The sequence below is a fragment of the Melanotaenia boesemani genome, chromosome 4 (assembly GCF_017639745.1).
Source record: "Melanotaenia boesemani isolate fMelBoe1 chromosome 4, fMelBoe1.pri, whole genome shotgun sequence".
Classification (NCBI taxonomy): domain Eukaryota; kingdom Metazoa; phylum Chordata; class Actinopteri; order Atheriniformes; family Melanotaeniidae; genus Melanotaenia; species Melanotaenia boesemani.
The window spans coordinates 2751756-2763144 of record NC_055685.1 but is presented as its reverse complement, the minus strand read 5'-3'; positions in this window follow the sequence as shown (position 1 = coordinate 2763144).

Here is an 11389-nt window from a genome sequence, read left to right as displayed (position 1 = left end):
TGGACTCATCCCAGAGACCAGTGGACACATCCCAGTGAATGGTGGACATATCCCAGAGACCGGTGGACACATCCCAGAAGTAAAGATGGTTGGGTTTCCAAGGTAACAGCTAGATGAACAGATGATGAGAGAACAGCTGAGGTTATACACCTGAGAATCCAGGTAGAAAGGCTTCCTGCTGAAGGGTTTTACATCTGGATGAAACTCCATGTACAGATAAGAACATCACTTTCCTCCACCAGGCTGGATGTTTGTTGTTCTCTGATGAGTCCCAGTCTGGTTCTGTCACACATTCAGGACTGTTTACTGGTTTTACTGGTTTCAGACTGGAACTGACATCACATCGATTTTTTTGGAATATTCTATTGTACTTGTAATAAACAAAAATGCTTCCTTGCATATTTTTACTTCTTTTGCTTAAACAACATTAATAAATCCTGAACATGCAGACATCTGTCTTTATATTCAATAATGCCCAGGATCATATATTTGATTTCAGAATCATAATTTTAGAACAATAAATGTTTACTTTACATATAAATTTTCAGTATGATGGTTAAGCTGCAGCCGACAGTTTGTAAACTTGCAGGTTTTAATCCATCTGCTTGTAAAATGGCTGCATGAACATTTAATGATCAGTAGTTTATAAATCCATGACAGGTGCAGGAACTGAGAGGGAGCGTTTGTACATCCATCAGCTTCAGTGCCAAATAGTATATTTTGGTCCCTCATATAGTATTTAACTGTAGTGAATGTTTTAGAGTGCTTTTTGTATCCTTCAAATAGGATTTGCATTAAAAGTTTTGTTCCTTTCTTTATAGCCTAATATAGAGAACAAAATGATTGTAAAGGTATCCAAACTGAAGGACGTATATCAAACTGCAGGCTGCTGATTCTGAGTAATTCGTTTAAGAGGACAAACCACAAGTAACTCAACATAAGTGAAACTCTGTTTTATATTTTAAATATTTAAAATATCTAAATAAAAGAATTTACTAATGTCTGAAATCCAACAACTATGCTACAAAAAGATTTTTTGTTTCCTTTAGATCCAGGCTCATCTGAGACATCACGTCCATCCTCCTCCAGTGGAGGTTTGCCATCTGTGTCCAGTGTGTGCAGTGACAGCGAATTCTAGAGATGTGAGTTTTATTGTTAGCTCTAGTTTGTCTCACGTCTAAAACATTACCGTCATCCTAATATTTAGGTGCCAAGTTTTTTTTCCTTTTCATTTTAGTTTGGCCAAGGCAAAAAAAAAAAAAAAAAAAAAAAAAAGAAGGAGAAGAAAAAGGCTAAATATGACATTTACTTAAATAATACTTTATTTTGTCATGATGTTTAAAATTAGCTTGTAGCTTTCCAAATTAAAGAGGAACTCTTCCACAGATTGTTCAGTTGACATCTGACATTTAACTATTCAGCTGATCTGGGGGATACTGGAGGCCAAACCAAGAGGTTCACAGTAATCCAAGGATATGATGTAACTGGGACACTGAGAGACAGTAGAAGAAGAAGCTATATGGTCAACAATCTTACAGCACACATGGTTGAGAGTGAAGGGTATGTTTTATGAAAAAAAAGTATTTTTTTCTTTTAAATTCATGTCATGTTTCCTTCAGCATGTCATTTAGATGGGGCGGCATGGCTCAGTGGGTAGAGCGGTCGTCCTACAGCCCAATGGTTGCAGGATCGATCCCCAGCCTTCGAGCTCATGTCGAGGTGTCCCTGAGTAAGACACTGAACCCCAAATTGCTCCTGATGGGTCGTGGTTGAACGCCTTGCATGGCAGCTTCCGCCGTGAATGTGATGTATATGTACAGCGCTTTGGATAAAAGTGCTTTATAAATACAGACCATTTACCATTTAGATTGGAAAATGCTTTAGAAATCAATTTGGCACTTTAATCTATTGGACTGTTGCCAGACTATAAAGTGGTACTTGAATGAGCTTAGACAAAAGGAGCAATTAATTAACTAATGTAATTGCTGCTTTTTTTTGTTGGTCTCCTAACTTTATTTAAAATAACCATTGTCTTTGCAGGAGAATCCCTTGGCAAGTCAATAAAGAGAATTATGCCCTTGGAATTGTCACCTTGCTCCCTTCGTTAAGACATCCTTTCTCCAGCAAAGTATATGTAAGTGTGGCATTTTTCTTCATAAAACTTCATTCTAAAATCTAATTGTGATCAGATATTTGGCTAAGATACTTTAATGAATCTGTTTTCCACAAAGATTTTACTGTTATACTTTTATTCTTTCAGTCATTTCTGATGTTGTATGCACTTCTCTCAGTAATTATGCTGAGCAAATGAAATGTCAGAGTTGCAAGTTAAACCAATATGTTTGTCAATTTCTAAGTTGCTGCAGATACTTCAAGATTTTCTTCTCCTATTTGTACCAGAAAAGGCTGCCAAACTGCTTAAGAAGTGGCAGACTTCCTTCAGAGGAAGGTGATCAGAGAAGCAGAGAGCCTTACTACCACCCTACCACTCCAGAGTTTGTTGACATCGGAGAAGAACCAGTATACTAAGAAGTCTTCAGAGGATCACCCAGGTATTCAATTACAGCCTGAATTAGACTCTTAAATGCAAGATTTAGTCTGTCTTGTGCTCAAGATGATTGGTTTTTTATTTACAAGTAGACAAGTCTGAAGTGAGTTTACCTATTTAAGTCTGAAGTGAAATTAGATATTGTCTTATAAATTAGATGTACTGTAATACTTCTGTTGGGATTTTGTTAAATGACCAATAAAGTTCATTTTAAAAGCAAATATGAATTAAACAGAATTGGTTCCTCCTTCATGTCCTACCACCTCAGCCTACCAGAAAGAAAACACAGAAAACCTTCACAGCTCAGGCCATGGACCATCTGATTGTATTTCACAAGGTATGTACCAGTTCATGGCTTTCTGCTTTTGTGTTTTGTTAGTTAAAGGTGTAATGGAGATGCAAAACTGTACTGTACAAACTGTACAACAAAACTGGCATGTAACTTTCCACACAGTCCTGTAGAAGCGTGGATGAGTACCTACAGAAGAAGGATAAACATTGCCAGCCGTACCTTCTTGCCTCTGGAACTTGCAAGCAATCAGCACTTACTACATTGTGATGGAAAAGAAGTTCACTCCCTGCCAGGGAACCACATCATTGGCAGCCTTTGATGAGCTCTTTAAATTTCACATTCAGTGTAAGCTATGACATCTCTCTGAGCCACATGTACACATTCCTTCAGACAGCAGTCTATGGGACTGATGCTCACAGCACTAAAGCAAGTCCCAGAGCGAAGGAGTTGTGAGCCAAGTTCATGAATGCGAGCTAAGAGCCACGTCTTTAAAACAATGTATACATGCTACACCTGTAGGTTATTGCACTGTGCACATAGTGCAATTATTCAACTTTTATTTTTATTGTTCGGAGTAGGCGAAGAAAAAACAAAGCTAAAGGAGAAAGCTAAAGATCACCATCTTGAACAATGTACAGGTGTCATGTTTGTAGATCGTTGCATGAAACACTCAGTGCATTAATTCAGCATTTAAAGTTTTCATGGGTTATATCCTGGCAAGAAATTTGTTGTTCTTTGTGCTCAGGAAGGCTGTTCAGTGGTGTTTATGCAGGTTTTAGAAAGCATTTAAATGGTTGTCAAAGTAGTGGTAACATGGCCTCAGACAGTAATGCTGATGTGTGACTACCACATCAGTCAGAATTAGATGAACAAAGACTCTCTGTTAATAATGTAAACACTTTAAAAAGTGTTGATTTAACACTTTTCAGAGGTTCCCATATAAAATCTGGGAAAATCTTAAATTTGACATTTTGAATTTGCTGTCACCTACTTCTTGTTTTTGTACTAAGTCCTTCAGTATATATGATTCAAGTTTTCCTTTGTCTTGTGCCAGCATGTGTCATGTTAGCTGTGTTTCTGTCATCGGCCCCAGTGTCTTCCTCTTGTTCCCCATGTGCTCCCGAGTCTCACTTTGCATTTGGGCCAATCTTGCCACACACCATTGCAGGTGGGCAAAGAAAGGAAGGGGTGTTGTTGGATATCCTCATTCTCCCACACTTACATTTCAAACATTTTACAAACAAAGAAAAAAATTGATTAATCTTTGAGGAGATGTTTTCTTTCTTTCTTTTAAAATCCAAAAAGTTTCAGGTTGCAGCATCTGTTTAGATGATTGCCTCCTCTGACGCGACCCACAACTTCTAGCATTGCTGAGACGGATTGCAGAGGAGGTGATGCACTAAAAAGATTCATGTTGAGGTTATGAGGGTGTTTTTCCTCTAAACTCCATCAGTGGAGATGTGAAGAAGAAAACTGAGGAAAAGATAAGTAGACAAGTGTAACATTATCATTCTATTTTTCTTTTCATGAATGGTATATTTGAAATCAAACTTTAGATTTTTTTTAAAGTAGCACTGGCGACTGAACTTTTCAGTTTTGTTCATATTTTTAGGAAAAACTCCAAAATAGACTCAATGTAAATGAAAAATTGCTCCACAGTAATCAGGTTCATATTCACGCTCTTAATGTCTCGGGACATCTAGGGTCCTCAGAGAAATTATCCCCAGTGTAAAAAATAAACAGAAGATTTTTCCCTCTTTATCTAACAGAGGAAAACACCATACTAACAATAATCTATGAACACAGATTTCATTGATTACCATCAGTAACTAAATGAACATCTATGTTTGACTTAAAAAACACTTTGTCTGTTTTTGTGAACATAAGGGAGTAAAGTTTGAGCAATTGAAAATTAAAATAATTATTAGTTTTATAGCAGCTGATGATGTCTGTCATTCTTTCAACCCTTATGAGGACCTATCAAGTTTGGGAAAGCAAGGAGAACATGAAAGTAAAACTGGAAAAATGACCAAGTGAAGCCCGTCCTGACAGACTTTGATCAGATCTTATCACAGCTGTCTCCTCTTTTTTTTTTTAGGAGCTGCTTTAAGTTCGCCCACACTGTCTTCCTGCTAAAGGTGCTCAGTGTCTTAGATCAGACTAATCTAACTTTCTCATCCTGTTTCCTCTCCCCTGGTCACCTCCTCTTGCTCAGATGAAATCCTTTAACTTGGGAAGATACAGCTGTCTTCACATGAATGTGTGGATGTGATTATGATTCCGTCTTCATGAGCTGCACATTAACGATGCTTAAACTCGCTTTTTCTGTTCCTTCATATGTGCATCAGAGCTGGCCTGAGAGTCTGTTTGAGTGTTTTTGAGCAGGAAGAATTTAACACTAAGCAGCTGTCAGAGCAGGGCTGGTTATCATCTTCCCCCGGGGGCCGGCCTGTCAGCTTGTCCCACTGACTGCGCTCCTCTCTCAGCCTTAAACTGGCCTAGGGCTGGTTAACGTGTGTGTGTGTGTGTGTGTGTGTGTGTGTGTCCTGCTGTGGGCTTGACAAATCTGATAATTACTGAGCACACAGTAAATCCCCCTGATCCCCCCCAAACACCCACTCACTGTCTCATCTCAAACCTTCCCCACAGGCAATGAAGAGCCTTCTCCTCCTCCTCTCACTGCCTAATACAGACATACAGTGAATGAAGCACACGAGAGACCACATTAGACCCTTCTCACACATCCTTGGTGCAGGATAACAGTTGTTGACTGAAAATGTGCAACTGTGGCAACTTTTGTTCCTCCAGCTGCAGGAAATCAGATTATCTAATTATTATTATCGTTTCCTCCTGTTGATGGCGCTTGGTTTTTAGTTTCTCTCAGTGGGAAATGCGGCAAAGCTTTAAACAATGAGAAGTCCATCACTCTCCACCTGTTCAACTTACCGTACAACCTGCTGTTTGCACACATTTCTAAATGAAGGATGTGTTTTCTCCTGTTATGACTAAACTCACACAGATTTCATTATTGTGACTCTTGGGCTGCTCATCTTAACAGACTGAAGCGATATGTTACAGTGGACACATTTGTCCCACACTTTTTCATCAGGTTGCTGCTGGGTCCAGAAGGACCACATGTTCCTGTGATCCTGTTAGAAGCTGAACAGTTCCAAATCAGAAAAAGTTGCATCACAGAACCCGATACAACCCCATACCACCACAGAACTCGATACAACCCCATACCCCCACAGAACCCGATACAACCCCATACCCCCACAGAACCCGATACAACCCCATACCACCACAGAACCCTGATACAACCCCATACCACCACAGAACCCGATACAACCCCATACCCCACAGAACCCGATACAACCCCATACCCCCACAGAACCCGATACAACCCCATACCCCCACAGAACCCGATACAACCCCATACCCCCACAGAACCCGATACAACCCCATACCCCCACAGAACCCGATACAACCCCATACCCCCACAGAACCCGATACAACCCCATACCACCACAGAACTCGATACAACCCCATACCCCACAGAACCCGATACAACCCCATACCCCCACAGAACCTGATACAACCCCATACCACCACAGAACTCGATACAACCCCATACCACCACAGAACCCGATACAACCCCATACCCCCACAGAACCCTGATACAACCCCATACCCCCACAGAACCCGATACAACCTCATACCACCACAGAACCCTGATACAACCCCATACCCCGACAGAACCCGATACAACCCCATACCACCACAGAACCCTGATACAACCCCATACCTCCACAGAATCCTGATACAACCCCATACCCCCACAGAACCCTGATACAACCCCATACTCCCACAGAACCCAATGCAACCCCATACTCCCACAGAACCCGATGCAACCCCATACCCCCACAGAACCCGATACAACCCCATACCCCTACAGAACCCAATGCAACCCCATACTCCCACAGAACCCGATGCAACCCCATACTCCCACAGAACCCGATGCAACCCCATACCCCCACAGAACCCGATACAACCCCATACCCCCACAGAACCCTGATACAACCCCATACTCCCACAGAACCCAATGCAACCCCATACCCCCACAGAACCCGATACAACCCCATACCCCCACAGAACCCGATACAACCCCATACCCCTACAGAACCCAATGCAACCCCATACTCCCACAGAACCCGATGCAACCCCATACCACTACAGAACCCTGATACAACCCCATACCCCCACAGAACCCAATACAACCCCATACCTCTACAGAACCCGATGCAACCCCATACCCTCACAGAACCCGATACAACCCCATACCACTACAGAACCCTGATACAACCCCATACCCCCACAGAACCCGATACAACCCCATACCCTACAGAACCCGATGCAACCCCATACCACTACAGAACCCTGATACAACCCCATAACCCCACAGAACCCTGATACAACCCCATACCCCCACAGAACCCTGATCCAAACCTGATCTGACCCCTTATCATTAGAACATTATACCATCACAGAACCCCGATCCAGCTCCATACATCACAGAACCTTGATCTGACCCCATACCATCAAGAACACAAAGTTAGAAGTGCAATGAATGTGTTACTTCTTCATGCTAACCATGGCCTTCGTGTTTTATTAACGTGTATACACCAGCCTTTTAGACTGACATCAGTCTGGAGACTCTTTCTGCTCTTTGCTCCATTTCTACTGGTTGTACTGGTTGGTCTGACCACAGTCCAGGTTTCCACTGTGTGATAGTCCATCCCAGATGCCTCAGAGTCCAGAGAAGTTGACACAGCCTCTGGATCAGATTAGCATGCAGCTTCTTTTCTGCTCGGTAATATCTGTGAATGTAACTCTGATTTGCAGAGCTTGATGAATGTTTCCACAGTAATCCTTGTTGATGTGGTTCTATCAGGTGGTGATGATTATGGGTCTGGATGCAGGTCCAACTGAGGGATCAGAGATCAAAATGTCCAGATTAGACCTACACACTGAAATTCCTCCAGACTGATTGGATGTTTTAATGATTTTCTGACCGTAGAGGGAAAAAATAAGGAGATCCTTTCGATCTTTATTAGAGGACAGTTGTTTGTAAACTATTAAATTGTTTACAAGACAAACTGTAAATCCTCTGAACATCTTTGATCCTGTGAGACTTTAATGGAGGCTGCTTTTAGACCAGACCCCCAATATAGTCACCAATTTATATTATAATTGTATAACTATAACTACTTTTTGCCTCATTAAATTACAACTGTCCCTGCACCAACTGAAAAGAATGAATATCACCTTTTTTTCTCATTATCCATTCTATCCGTTATGAAAATGATGGTGAATGCTATTATTATTATTATTATTAGTAGTAGTAGTAGTAGTAGTAGTAGTAGTAGTAGTAGTATTAAAATACATGTTTTCTTTCAAACTTAATGGTTAATATTATGATTATTATTAATCTCCCTTTTTCGTGTTTCATCTACTATTTATTAATTCGTCATTAACCAATACTGCCCAGATGAGTTGAGCTACATTAATAACAAATTCACTATATAATACACTTTAATAAGTGTTGTTTATTTGTTTGTTTGTGTTCATTCTTCTTTTTTTGTCTTTATTTTCCTGTACATAACACTATACCTTGCCTTCTGTTGTCATCTATGTGTTGTTAAAAGAAAAATAAAATAGAGGGGTAAAAAAAAGATCCGATCTAGCCATCAGTGAAGTATAAGCTCATTTGGCTCTTCCTAACATGACTTACATTGAGCTTTTAAATGAGTAACTCCAGGTTTCTTCTAAGGGTCATTACCTCCTGTCACTTCTTCGAAACATCTTTTCTTGTTCTTTTCACTTCTGAAACATTTCTGAAAGTCTTGTGCCTGCCCTGCAGCTGAGCCTGCAGAGGCCACAGAACATCCATCATGTCGACAAATTGACTCAATCAGCTGCATTCAGGAGCTTTGGGCCTTTGGCCCTTTGAAATGTAACACTGTTGATGGTTCAACTATGTTTTTCTGGAGAGTCAGAGGAGGAAAGTGGAGGCCTCATCATGTGAGGCAATGACAGAGTCAGAGGACAACTGCTGTGTGTAAATGAATGTTTCTGTGCTCCCATCCTGAAAAACACATTTTGAGATTTAGATTTTAAAACATCTTAATTTGATGTCAATGCTTAATTTACGCTTGACAGTTTGAAGTTTACAAAAGAGAATTTGTCTTCTGGATTTTACAGTTGAACAAAGGGATGGGTGCCTGAGTGTGTCAAAGAAACACTTCACTGACACAAAAACAGACTACTTTAGCTGCAGGAGGGCTGCAAGTGGATGCTGTACAGAAGTAACACCAGGGACATTTATCAAACACTTCAGATCTAACACAAGAAAGGAGGGAAGAAAGAGAGACAAAGAGAGGTAGGAAGAAAAGAACAACACACCTGGATATCTGCAGTTCAGCAGCAAAAGGAAGAGAGGCTGTCTTTCTGTGTGACTTTCTCTGAGTGTATGAGTTCCAGATCTGACTTCACTCTCATGAATACAAAGAGCAAACAAGTGCCTTGTAAAAATGATGAGCTACATATACATAACATTTACACTGACACTTACAGTTAGTCATTTAACACACAGTATAATCCAAAGAGATTATGCATGAGGAACAGCATCCACGGCGCAGTAAGAAACCCTGCATACAGTAACGTCCTACAGTCCTGGTCTAGACGCTTTTCTTATTTCCCAGAAAACAGGAAACAGCTGCAGTGATTTACAGAAACATGTACAAACATTAATAAATATAAATTCTGTAGCTGAGTCAATAACAGAGTCGGTCCAATTCAATGGAGCCTGAAAGTGAATATGTGGTCAGAGCAGCTTTATTTTCCATCACAGTCTGAACCCTCTTAGAGAGGCTTGCTGTCATTTCAGGAACAGTCCTCCAGGATCCATGAAGGACTTTCCAAAGCCTTTCTTTGGATATTTCTGCCTTTTGTTGATTTCTCTGTCCAGATGATCCTATGCTGCTTCAGTAACGTTGAGGTCCAGGTTCTGTGAAGGATCTATCCCTCCATTAGACCTGTTTCCACTGATTTTCAGCCCAGTTTTCGTGCCATGTGACATATCTCAGCCTTTTCTTCCTGGTTCTCTTCCTTCAGAAAGGCTTTTTGACAGCCACGTTTCCATGGAGACCATTTCTGATGAGGCTTTGGCCAGCAGTAGATGGATCAGCTGAAGGTCCAGATGCATCTTAAAGAGATTAGTCTTCAGAACTTCTTGGAGATAGAAAGGGACACCCCTGATCTGATGGCATTTTGAAGTTTGCTCCACTTTTGTGGAACCAGACTGTTTCCTGAGAAGAGCACCAGAACATCAGACCAGCTCCTGTTCCAGAGGAAGGAGTTGAGATTTAGAGCTGTGGCAGACCGAGAACCATCTCTCTAGGCAGAATCAGGGACCTGAATCTGATTCTGTCTGCCAGTGAAGACTTGCTGGCAGATCAAGCACTCGCTTGCTGCGTTTCATAGATAAAATTTAGATAACTTCATCCCTGTTGCATTTCCAGTCAACTCTTATTTCTGATAGATTCCAGTGTTTTTCCAACCTAACCATTTCTACTAACAGATCACACACTGGATGGAGTTTATAAGACAATTGTGGAGTCTTAGAATTAATGTGAAGTTTGAAGTGACTGTCAAGACGTTCCTCTTCATGAGCATGCTGACATCTTGTGGAAGAGCTCCTGCTACAACATTTACATATATTCATCAGACTCTTTTCTTATCTGTTCCCCTTACTGCACGTTCTTCGACAGGTCTATTTATAACTCTAACAAGTTCTTATGAAGACCATAATTAATAAACAACAGAATATTTAACAGAGGACACATGTGCATTCAGAATACTTACAAGTGTTTAATCAGAGGTCAGACTGCATCCTGCTAGTCTGGATGATACAAGTATGGTGATAGCTTTTCAGTTTAATCCAGTTCAGCTTTATTTGTATAGCACCAAATCACAACAAAGTCAACTTGAGGCACTTTAACCCACAATAGATTTACATTTAAAGTGTAAACTCAGGGACACAAAAATTGTCTTAATCAGCAGCTGTGTGCTTTAATGATGTCATATTTTCAAATTAATTTATTCAAACGTAAACACTATCTTTAAAAATGTGGTAAATCTCTATAGCAGGATCTCATCCATTAGTGTCATGAATAAAATTACCATCATGATGAGTTAAGTTAAAAGACTTACCTTTTCATTAATCCTGTTAATTATGTAAGACTATACTTGAAAGGATTTGCTGTAGGCTGTAAAGATACAAACTGTTATGTTATGTTATGTTATGTTATGTTATGTTATGTTATGTTATGTATCGAGGCTCGGTCCTATGAGGGCTACAGTCTTGCAGGTATGCCTGCTCTAACACACCTGACTCAAATTAAATGGATCCAACAGCCTATGAAGTTCTGCACGATGACTCATTAATTTGAGTCAGGTGTGTTGGAGCAGGGAAACATCAAAAACCTGCA